We start from the raw sequence: 12,526 nt of genomic DNA, 5'->3' as shown, positions 1-12,526 counted from the left end.
TAAATGGAAAATAATGAGTTGTGCCTATGATGAAGCCAATTTGAACAACTTCTTTCGCAAGGGTGAAGAGCCTATTAAGCTTCATGGTCGATTCAACAGGGGGGAATTGTTGAAACCTTGCAACTAGGTGTGTTTTCTATTATAATGAAATATTTTACTTTAGAAGGGCACTTCAGGGCTTCTTATTATTATCACTTGTCATTCCTTAATCACTTTTACCATCTTGATTTTTATTTCTCTGTCTTTCTATTTGCTCGACTCTCTAAAATATATAGTTAAATGATGTGAGATAGTGTAAAAAACAACGTATATAGTATACAACTTTGCATCAAGGGCTCATGTTGAGACTTTTAATTTTAATGTGGATTTATGCCCTTTGAGGGCTATTTCTATGTAAGGGACCCATCTTCCCCCTCCCCTCCCTGGCTAGATTGCGGACATCCCAAGTGCTAGTAGGAAGCAAGGTGTTAAATGACCCAAAATCCCTTATCATTCCCCATTTAGTCATCCTCTTAGTTCGACTCCCCTGTTAGGGTTGAGAAAAAATAAAAGGGCCCACATGGCCCATCCAAGTCTAAAGTTGCTAAAAAAAACCCAAAGTACACCTTGTTGAGTCAAATATTGAAGCTGAGGAAACCCCTCATCATTCTATAAGGATTGTTGTCAAACCCTAAATAAGGAAAAAGCTTTGAATGAGAAGTCAGTTAAGGAGAAAATTTATAGTGATTCTAAAAGTTAGGATAATAATGGGTTTGGGAAAAGGGACTACTCAAAATAGCAAATTGCAATAGTTCCACACGTGGCTCTACAAGTATAAAAACAAAGTCCTTTGACCTCAATGCAAAATCTGGGGTTTGAAGCAAAATTGTTTCCCCTATGAATGCCACCTCCCCTACTCAAATCTTACTAGATAGAATATTGTGGGAGGTGGCAAAACAATAGTAGATAGTGATTGTGGTTCCCATGTTGCTCATTGGGAAATTTAGAAAATTAAGGACTTGGAACACCTGGATGATATATTCTTTGTGCTTGCTCATTTTGCTTTGAGGGTTATGCATTCTTCAACCACCACTCTATGACTCTTATAAGAGAAGAAATTAGTTTCAAAGGACTAAGAGAAAGATGCCTCCAAGGAGTAGTTTAGATTCCTCATTGACGATTGGATCGAAACGGTTCTCTTCAAGCTCACAGAAAAGAAGACAAAAAAAATTGTTTATTTGCCACAAATGACTATAGTTGTTTTGTTTTTTTTGATCTTGTTTGCCTTGTTTGGATGATTGCTGATCTTTAGGGGTATTCACTTTAATTGGTATATTCTTGTGTGACATCTCATACTTTTTCTTATTGAGCAATTTAACTATATTTGGCAGATAAGTAAGCTTTTAAATGTTTTCTCTAGTTTTTTAAGACTATCATGATGAATACTTATAGTGTAGGTATCCTTTATATGACTATGCAATTTGGTAACATGTCAATGTTAGCTATTGGGTCTTTTCTTTTTGGCTAACACACGTCTTTGGTATTAAGTAGCTTTGATCTCTTGTTTATAGTTTGTAGTGCCTGCCCTCGTTCACATCTTTTCTGGACATTGTTGCTATTATTATCAGACTATGTTAGACTAGTTTTATGTTGATGGATTAGTAGTATTGTTTTGAGACTATTAGACATTATGTTATGGATTTAGTGGATATATGATGAGATCATTTAGACTTTACATTTCATGTATGCATGATGATCATTACATTGCTTTCAGTTATTGTTGATGATTAATTAGATGGTTTATTACCTCATGTGCTTTATTATGGATACTTACCCCATACTTGCATGTGTATGGTGTGCGTGTTTGCTTATATTGTATGGCGTTTCTGATATGGTTAAGGAAGGGAGTCGTAGTCACCTGCTAGTCATGATCTACACGATGCACCACTTCTTGCTATTGCCTGTTTAGCTTAGCATTATATATATTGTATGTACATGCATGATTTTTCTGCAGGTTGTAGGTACCAGGTATCGACTTCCCTGAATTGCCAGGATGAGCGTACCTTATTACACTATCTCAATGATAAGAGAAGGGAGATAAATTCTCAAGTCCAAATCCCAAACCCTTAAACCATTTGTCCTAGTGAGGTAGGACAAGTATCTGGATACTTTACCTTCCGAATGTGTCGAATGACATAATTCATGATTTTTAACCCTTTAGATTCATTTTGTGTCAATTGTTCTATGATGGGTTTTCATATTTTATCTTGGAGGTCTATGGTGAATTTTCTATTAATTAAGTCTTAATAAATAGATTTAATTAATTAATTAATTATTTGGAGAAAATTAATATAATATCATGATCTTTGATATTTTGATCATAATTAATTAAATGAGAATTAATTAAGGAAAAATAATTAAATAAAAGAAAATTAGAAATTAAAAATTAATAATAATTATAAAATAATAATAAAGTAATAAATAAATAATAATAATAAAAGTTATAAAATTTAAATAGAAGTTATATAAAAAGTAAATTAGAGTTATAAGCTTGCCTAGGAGTTAACGCACCTTTTCATTTCTTATATGTCAACAACACGTGGGTTAGTGCATCAATTAAGCACATGGTGTCTACAACCTTATGACTTATCTAGAAGGTTGGAAAAGACACTTGCTTAGTTGGTGACACCTTCTAGTTGTTTCTAGAGACATTCTAGGTGCTTCCTGAGAGCTCTTTATATTCAGGCATTTCTAAAAGCTTAGACATAGCGTTTGGAGAGCATTTTGGAGCATTGGAGGACTCGAGAACTTTTAAGAAGGGAGGAGCTTGCTCTGCGGATTTTCTGAGGAAGAGCAAATTAGCATCAGAATCCAGGTAGATTCTTGTGATTTTACTTATGCTATTTTCACATCATGCACTTCCTGTCTTCTTCGTGTCTTCCATATGTCTTCTGAAGATTTACCTATTTTTGTTGTATGCATTCTCAATATGGGTAGTTAAAATTGATTATATGCATGGATCTGAAGAGAACACGGGGCTAGGGTTTAAATTGTAGCCAAATCCATTAGATGAATTATTGGATAAATTTGAGATCAAAAAGTTTATAGGAAAATTCTAAAAATTGGAACCTTTAAATAAATTGTATAAATGCTCATTGTAAAATATACATGTTTATAATTTTCGCATCTGCATATATATATATATATATATATAGAATAATCGTATTTTATAAATCGCAGTGACAAAACTTTATTAAAATTTTGAATCGCAAACTGCAAACGTTTTATTAAAAACGTTACATAGAAAATGATTTAAATTTGGGCGACTGTTGGCAAAGTCATTTTAAAAAAAATGCATATAATAAAGTGTGGAGGGGCGGGTTATACCCCGTACCCCCCCCCCCCCCCCCCCCTTTTCTCCCCACTGTTCTTTACTTAAGCGGGTCATAGGGTACCTGCATGCGTAGTGTACCCACGATAAGGTACTGCCATATGGCAGTGGTCGCAGGGTACCTGCAGATGCATAGTACCTGCGATGGGTTTAGTCGCGCGCCAGCAATATGATCGGCGACGATTCAATATAAATTGCCTTTGGCTTTGGTTATTAATTGTGATATATGAAAATCGATTTTTATATATTAATTTTTTTATAATGATATTAAATGTTATTATCAATTGTTATATATATATATATATATATATATATATATATATATATATATATATATATATATATATATATATATATATATATATATATATATATATATATATGTATGTATGTATATAAGTATATGTATATTAGTTATAAATAATTATTTTATTTAAAATGATTTGTATAGATGGATCATTCTGCAAAAGATTAATGATTTAAAAAAAATATGAATAATAATTTATCAATTATTAAAAAGAAGAGATATTAATAATTAACTCAATTAAACTTAGTTTAATTAAGGTTAATTATTAGAATGTGTTATAAGTCAAAGTTTTGAAATATGCAAATTCTGTTGATAATATTGGATTCATTGGGAATGTCATATAAACAAAATATTATTATATCAATTAGAAAATTGAGTCTAACGGTTTTGGGAAGAAACTTTTATCTATTAAACAAATACGTGGGTTAGGTAAAACGTGAAATTTCTCCACTTAATATCTAGATTGAAAAACGTAAACTGAAACCTCCACATTTAATTCAAGTATGTAAATTTAGCAAAACCAAAACATGTGTTTGCATTGTGTATTCTTTATGCTATTTGTTTTGGGTTTTGGGTTGACTAGTGTTGACCAGTTATAGGACGTCTACCAGAGGCTTGGGGGTTATGTGATTGTGATGTCATGATGATGTTTTAATCTCGATCTTTATAAACCCAACCATGGTTATGTGATGGAATGCTCTATGTAATGTTTGTAATTACTGATTGTTATAGTTGAGATTCTTATGTATGAGACACTTGACTTAACCATTTTTGGTTCATCGATCAGTTATTCTTGGTTATTTTTCCAATCGCCATGATGGGGTTGAAATGTTATTCTCTGATGTCATGTTGTGACATGTTTGACTCAACCATTATGGAGTCTTCGATCAGTATGATTTTGAGATATATTTTGGTTATTGAGAACCAATGGATACTTTTGATTATCAGTGATACTTCAGTTGCCAATAGAGAGCTATTGTGGTCATGATTTTCTATGGATACTTGCTCATGGAGAGTTGATGTTTTTATGCATATTTGATGATTTTATTATGGATTATCTTTTGTGATTTTGAGATTTATGATTCCATGAGCTTAGGTTAGGTTATCTGCTTGTAGTGTCAAGAAGTGGCTTGCAATGCGGGTCGGGGCCTTAAGAGGCTGCCAGGGTAACTCATTGTAAGTTGGTTAAAAAGTGAAAACATTCACACCTAATACTAACTAAATAAACCTAAAAAGATAATTTTTTTGTTCTCGCCCATGACTCGAGTGCTTGTATAGACTAGGATGGGAGTAGAGAGAACGCATGGTTGTGACCATGCATTCCATAGTATGCCTTGTTAGTATGAGAGGATACTAGTGGCCACATGAGGATCAGTATGGACCCATGGAGTTTAGCTAACTATTAGGGTAACTTGTACATGATATATGCGATGACACTTTCCTGCTTGCATAGTAGGTTCCTACATGTCTTTGTGTGCCTCTTGGAATTAGATGTCAATTTTGTGTGATGGAACCTTTGAGTTATTATACTTTTAGGATTTCGAGACTTATAGAGATTTATGCTATGTGATTTTGGATAGCCTGTTTGGGACTTGAGATTATCTCCTCAGCATGGTGGGAGTGGACCACTTTGGTACCACACGGTTGGGTGGTAGTGTTTTTCCACTCTTATCATTTGAAATTTATTGAGACATAGTGGCTGATGCGTCCTTCGTGATGGTGGATATGTATCCTTTCATTGATGATTAGCATATGTTAGATGATGTTATCTTATGCTTATATTTGCATGTTGGATTACTTTCTGCATATGATATAGTATATGTTAGGAGTGACATTCTTACTATGTTAATACCGATGATCTCCTCGGTGATTTGGAATGTTATGCACAAAGGGATGGCTAGGGCCCACGATGGTCTAATGATGCTATTTACGATTGGGAGGAATCGTGCACTTAGTTTATTATGTTTGATCTTTTATGATGGATGTATATATCTGATTATGTATCATGTGATTATCTTTACTTTGATGTATCATGGATTAGAATAGGATGATGTACCTTATTTCACATATGTATATTCTTTTAAGCTTTTCATATCTGTGACATGTACAGTGGATTATTGAGCATTAGAAATGTAATGTATAAACACTGGACTTATCACTATTATTTCATGTGGATGTTGTATTAGATGGATTCAATAATGTTAGTTGACTTAGATGTAATTCAATGTTAAGGGATCCTTAAAGAATGTAACCAGTTGTGTATGTTATGTTTACTTTTAGATGGACATTGCTATTGCTTCCGTTATGGTGTATAAGTTATATGTGGTATTTACTTTCATATCTCATTAAAAAAAAAAAATGCTACCAAACTTAGTGAAATTCTAGGCTAATTCTTTGGATCCCTTGGCAGGGCATTACATAGTTGATGTTTGTGTGTTGACAATGGTGTTTCATAACTTTGTCCACCTTTGGGCTTTGCAATTAAGTGTTAGACCCCTCATTTTTGAATTCTTTAATATAAAAAACATTTACATTTCAAGTTTTTTTAAATGACAACAAAATCTGTAGTAATAAATTTATAATATTTAATGAACATGATATATATTTGTATGTAATAAATCCAGATTGTGTTTCCTATAAAGCAATCAACAAGTGTATCCTCAAATACCCAACCAATTGAATAGATGGAGTTATTACCAATTATACATGGAAAATAAAAAAAGACACACAAATCCACCTATTATACCAATTGAGTCCCATTAGTCTCTTAAACATAACTTTTGTCTGGCTGATTAAAGGATTAAAAAAATGCTTTGTGTAACGCCACACTAGGGAACCCAAGATAAATTATAACCTATAATGTCACTAAGTTTGCTAAACATTTTTTTTAAAGATTAAAACAAACAAGAGATAACATAGAAGAAGCAATAATTCATATACATACATAAGCAATACAATAACAGTTACATCTCTCAAGGGTTCCATAACATTGAATCACACATAAGTTTTATTAAGATTAAATTTGATAAGAAAACAAAGTCCATGTCATAGAATAACCATAGGTACAAAATCACATGAAAGAATATATAAGTATATAAGATGCCACATGGCATAACCAGAATGCATACTCATCCTCTGCACACATCACATGATATGAAATGCTAAAAAAATATACATCATGATAAGATACAACATCCCATAGGATCTCAAATCATCAAAGTACAACATACCAGAATATGGCCATAGAACATAATCACAAGACAAGAAAAATAGAAAAACTACACAAGGTACATCCAACATCGACATCCAGCTGTTGGATCTCAGTGGTATAAGTAACACTACTACCCAACCTCATTGTAACGCTTAGCTTAGGAACGCAAAATAAATAAACCTCACATGTTACAATGTTTACTGAACTATTTTTTTAAAAGTTTAAACACCATCAAAGTAACACTGTAGAAGCAATATACACAAACACAATATTTACACAAATGCAATTACAATACATATTACATTCCTAAAGGGTACCTTCACATTTAGTCACATTTAAGAAAGTTTATAATGATTAGTTTAAGTCTCAAGTACAATGTCTCATGATCATAAACAAATAATAGATACATCATCTCATAAGAAAATGTGTAAATACAACCGATACAATGAAAATACATCCACTGCACATGTCAGATGGTATGAGAATAGTGTAGACACCTAAATTTGATTACACTACTTTGGTAATCTAATTTAGCCATCTCTAAAGGCATCATTAATTAAATTCTTATTTAATTAATCCTTTGTCATCCCCTAGTTGATTAATTTAATTAATCATCTATAGTCCTAATTGATAAATCAAATAATCTATTATTTATCAATTAAATCCTTTTCTCCTATCTAATTCCAAAAATCCCCATTTATTAAATAAATCTATTTGATAAATGAAATCCTCAAATTCAAAAAAAACCCTAACCTATCTCTAATCCTCCATTTAGCCTAATCCACCCCATCCACCCATACTAACCAAGCTTAGCCACTAACTCACCCACCCTCATTAATGCCATCCACTTGCACATCTCTAACATCCCTAATCTAATCCTAAACCCAAGCCTAATCCACCCCCTAATGTTGTCACATTCCTTAAACAAGTTTAAGACTTTCCTAATCCAAACCAAAGTCTCCCCTCAAAAAAACCCAACCACTAAGTCATGAGTGCTCTTACAAAACATAAAGACTCTTACAAGCCCACTCATGACTCTTACACCCATCTTCCACACTCTTCCCTCTTCCACACTCATTCCTCTTACATCCCTCTTACATACTCAACCCCACTCATCATGCCCTTAACCAACCCTTAACCCTACCCTCTCACACTCATCCTCCTTGTGACAAGTGTCACCTTCCCATTGGTGCTAAACAAGCACAATCCATGTGCATCTTAGCCCTCCTTAAGCATTCATCCATCCTTGCATCTAAGCCCTCCATCCCTCTACCCCTTAGCCTATAAATTGAATCCCATCCCAAGCCATTTCATCAACAATCTTTGAGCTAAAGTTACCATGCTATTTTGAGAACCAAAGCCATCAATCATACCCTTATAATGCCAAATTGAGAGCTCACAAAGCTACCAATTTGCCATTACCCATCTCCATTGAAGCAGCTTTTGAGCATCTTGAGCATACATCCACAGCAAAAGGACACATCTACAGAATCAAGAAAGCATGGAGTGTTTTCTCTTGTGAGGTTTGCACTTCTTATTTTCTTTCTTAGTCTAAGCATATATGTGAATTTAGTTTTTGGTTTGTGAATGTTTACTTCATTTGTTAATGTTCTTTGCATACTGATTCTGGTTCTACAAATAGATGCACCAAAATACAAGATACATGTTAACATATATCCATGAACTGAATAAAAGTCTATGAGATATGAATAAGAATGATAAAGATACATCTCCTGCAATGAACATCCAACAACTGATGACGTGAGGGGGACCCAAATGGTAAGATTACACTACCTCTTGACCACGTGGTTACCTAGTCAGGCTTTCACTCCCATCATGCAGGGAAGATAATGAATGATCCACAAATGACTAATCAAGCACAAAACATTCATAGGAAAGGAATCCCAATAGCAAAAACTACCTCAAAGGTAACACAAACTACTCAAGAAGAAGAGACAATCAAAATTGAAAGGACACTCATTCCAATAACATCACACACCTAGTCAACATCTAGATACTAGATACAATACAATATCAAATCAAGATAAAGTCAATGAAAGGTATCCACCTTAAGTCAAAGGTCACATACATGTCCAAGAACAATAATCAACAAATAACAACCTCCATCAATAAAAGTAAATTACCAACAATAAGAACATCCAACAATAAGTACACCACCAATAAATAGTTGACACTCATCAATAAAAGTTAGTTGTCAATAATAAATGACATCCAATTAATGAGTAACAACTCACAATAAATATACCATCAAAATTAATATCCAACAAGTACACTGATAGAGGCAAATATTAAAAAAACCATGAAGGAGACTTAGATTACATATTAGGGAGTGTCACCACATGGTGAAACTACTTGAGTTACCCTGGATTGGTATCTCACTAGACCCCAGACCCTCAAGCATTGAGTTACCCATAACTGGGCACTTTGGAACCCAGACCCTCAACGTGACACATGCAAAACCATAATACCCTCTCACAAAGACAGGGAAAACTAGTCATATTTCTCACTAGGTATCATCTCATTCCCATCCTTAGCCTATACAAGCACTCAAGGCATGGGTGAGGCAAACATTTCTAACTTATCTTTTCAGTTTATCTCAAGGAAAAAGGCTAGACATTTTAATTTCTATGTTATCACTTATTACACAACTTATAATGAGTTACCCTGGCAACCGCTTTAGGCTCTGACCCCCATTCCAAGCCACTCCCACAGACATGCACCTATACTACCTTCCCAAAATTCACAAACCACAATTGTGTCTCATACCACAAAAGTAATACTAATCGAATTCGGTTCCTTAACAAGAAACCCAAAAATAACATTGGTTCTCAAAACCCAAGTTCTTATAAATGATTAATAGCATAAAGCTCATCAAGCATAAATCTCAATTCAAATCATAAAGTACATCATGACATCCAGTCAAATAATCATAAAAGAAATCTCAAAGATTCTTCTTGTGCACATCCTAACTTGGTCAACTAAACAACCCACAAAGAAAATCATCATGAAAATAAACATCACAAGACTATAAATAGAATATAAGAAAACACATAGTATTCAGTCATATGATTTAATTCCATCAATTTCTCTTGTTTAGTTTGGGTCATAAGGATGTGTTTAGCATTAAAGTAACAATACACATGTTTAGATAGCTTGGCTAATATATCTATTTTAATAAACAAGTATTTAAATGTCAAATCTTGTTATTTAGAAAATTCATGATGATCACATGGTCCTAATGACAAATTTAAAGTTGAAACCCTAATTGTTCAATTTGTTGTTTTCTTCCAATTTTGTATAATTGAATTTTCCCTGTATAAGAAAAAGATTTTAAAAGAATACAGTCATAATAATTTTCTAAATTTTTCTATAATTTTCCCCAGTCAAGTTTTCTTGATCAATAAGTTTTCCTTTTCAAAATCTACAGCATAATTCTTTATCTGAAAATCAATACAATAAATTAATAAGCATTATGCAAGCACCCAAGAAGACACGGAGTAGATAGATCTTTCAAAAATATTCTACAATGAGTTTTCAAAACCTACCTCAAAACCACAGCTAAAATTCGAGACAAGATGTGAATGCATGCAAATCCAAAGCCTCTCAAACTTTCAACAATTCTAAATTTTTCTCTCCAAAACTTGTTTGTCTCTCAAATGAACTACCAACCCCCTTATAAAGAACCATAACCCTAACTAGGGTTTTTAAATTACTAAAGCCACTAATAATAATTACATTAATTATTTAATCCTTTCATGCACACTTAAAGAACCTTTTAATTATTTCTTTTTCTTTCCCTCCACTTTATTAATTAGTGCAAGCACTATTTAATGCATATTTTATTATTTAAATTAATGATAATAATTAAAGCTCATTATTAAATGCAACTCTAATTTAATTATTATTAACTTAATAGTTATAATAAAGCAATATTAAATCTTTAATATTTTAATATTTTAATTCTCTTTTTAAAGAAACCTTTAAAATTATATTTTAAAATTAAATCTTTTAAATGAAGCGCATATTTAATTAATTTCTAATTGATTAAATATCATCATACTTTAATTTCTCTTTAACCAATTTTTGAAATTTAGACTTCCAAATTGAGTCTTTTAAAATAAAGCATGTATTTAATCAAATTTTAATTAATTAAATATGCTCATATTTTAATATTTTCTTTTTAATAATTCTCAATATTATATGATTAACTCAAACATTATAAGTAAATCATTTACCAAATAACTCACATAGTCAAATCGACATAAAAGTAGCATTACCAAAACTAACCAAAACTCAAAATTAAACAATATGGACAAAGATAAACTCATGGGTTTAAAAAGGGTAGAAAATTAGATACATTCCTCCTCAGGATAAGTAATTAGGCTATGGCTGGGATTGGACTTAAACATTATCTTCTCATTCTTACCATTGAGTTATTGCGATAGGGCATACTCATCCTGGCAATTCGGGGAAGTCGATGCCTGGTATCTGCATATTTATATAAAAGGCGAGCATATACGTGTGCATATATATCTAAGATAAATAGACAATGGCGTACAGTGGTACATCGTTTAGATCCCAACTAGCAGGTGACTATGACTCCCTCACTCAACCATATCAAGCACATCAAACATAAATGTAAAATAGACACACACACCATACACATGCAAGTATGGGGTAGGTATACTAGTAAATCCTAAATATAAATAACATCATATTCTACTATGAATATCTCATTAGGATGAGGACATAATAAACATCTTTCTACGACACATCATATAGCATCATGATAAAAGCAATTTCATTAACTAACTAAGAGAAATTAGATCATAATCACCACTAGTAGGAAATTGTTACAACATGACATTATCAATTACTCAACATATTAAAGTATTGCATTTCAAATATCAAATAAGGGCAAACACATCTATAGAAGAGTCATATAGAACTTTAACAACTAAGTATAAAATGATAGCAAAGGAGGGGCATTACACTCGTGGAACCTAAATGAACCAATCCCATTCTACTAAGGAGATAATCCCAAGTCCCATACAAATAACAATCCAAAAGTCATAACAATAATCTAGGTAAAGAAATACTGAAAAATCTATCTCAAAGGTACCAAGTACACAAGTAACATCTAATCCTAGAGGCAATAAAGACATGTAGGAAACCTAATAAGCATGTGGGAAAGTGTCATCACATGAGTCAACTCTAAGGCTACCCTGACAGTCTCTTTGGACTCCAACCTCCTAGTGACTTGTAGCATCAATATCATTTCTTATAGACAAGATATACTAACTAGGCAAGGTTACAACCAAACATCCTTTCTACTCCCATCCTAGCCTGTACTAACACTCGAGGCATGAGTGAGGTAATACACTAACTCTTGTTAATTCATTTAAACCCCATTAATGAAATGTTATCACTTATTAGTACAACTTACAATGGGTTACCCAGAATCTCTTTAGGGCTCCGATCCGATCTCCATTGTAAGCCACATCCCAACATACTCATAGATAACCTACCCTAAGCTCATAAAATCACAATATTCACCTCAGTCCTATACAAGCAACTAGAAAGCACTAATAGATGACTAATGGAAACCTCATAGGTT

This window comes from Cupressus sempervirens, chromosome 3, assembly GCF_028749045.1.
Source record: "Cupressus sempervirens isolate cs-2001-9-10 chromosome 3, ASM2874904v1, whole genome shotgun sequence".
Classification (NCBI taxonomy): domain Eukaryota; kingdom Viridiplantae; phylum Streptophyta; class Pinopsida; order Cupressales; family Cupressaceae; genus Cupressus; species Cupressus sempervirens.
Note: the sequence above shows the minus strand (reverse complement) of the source record.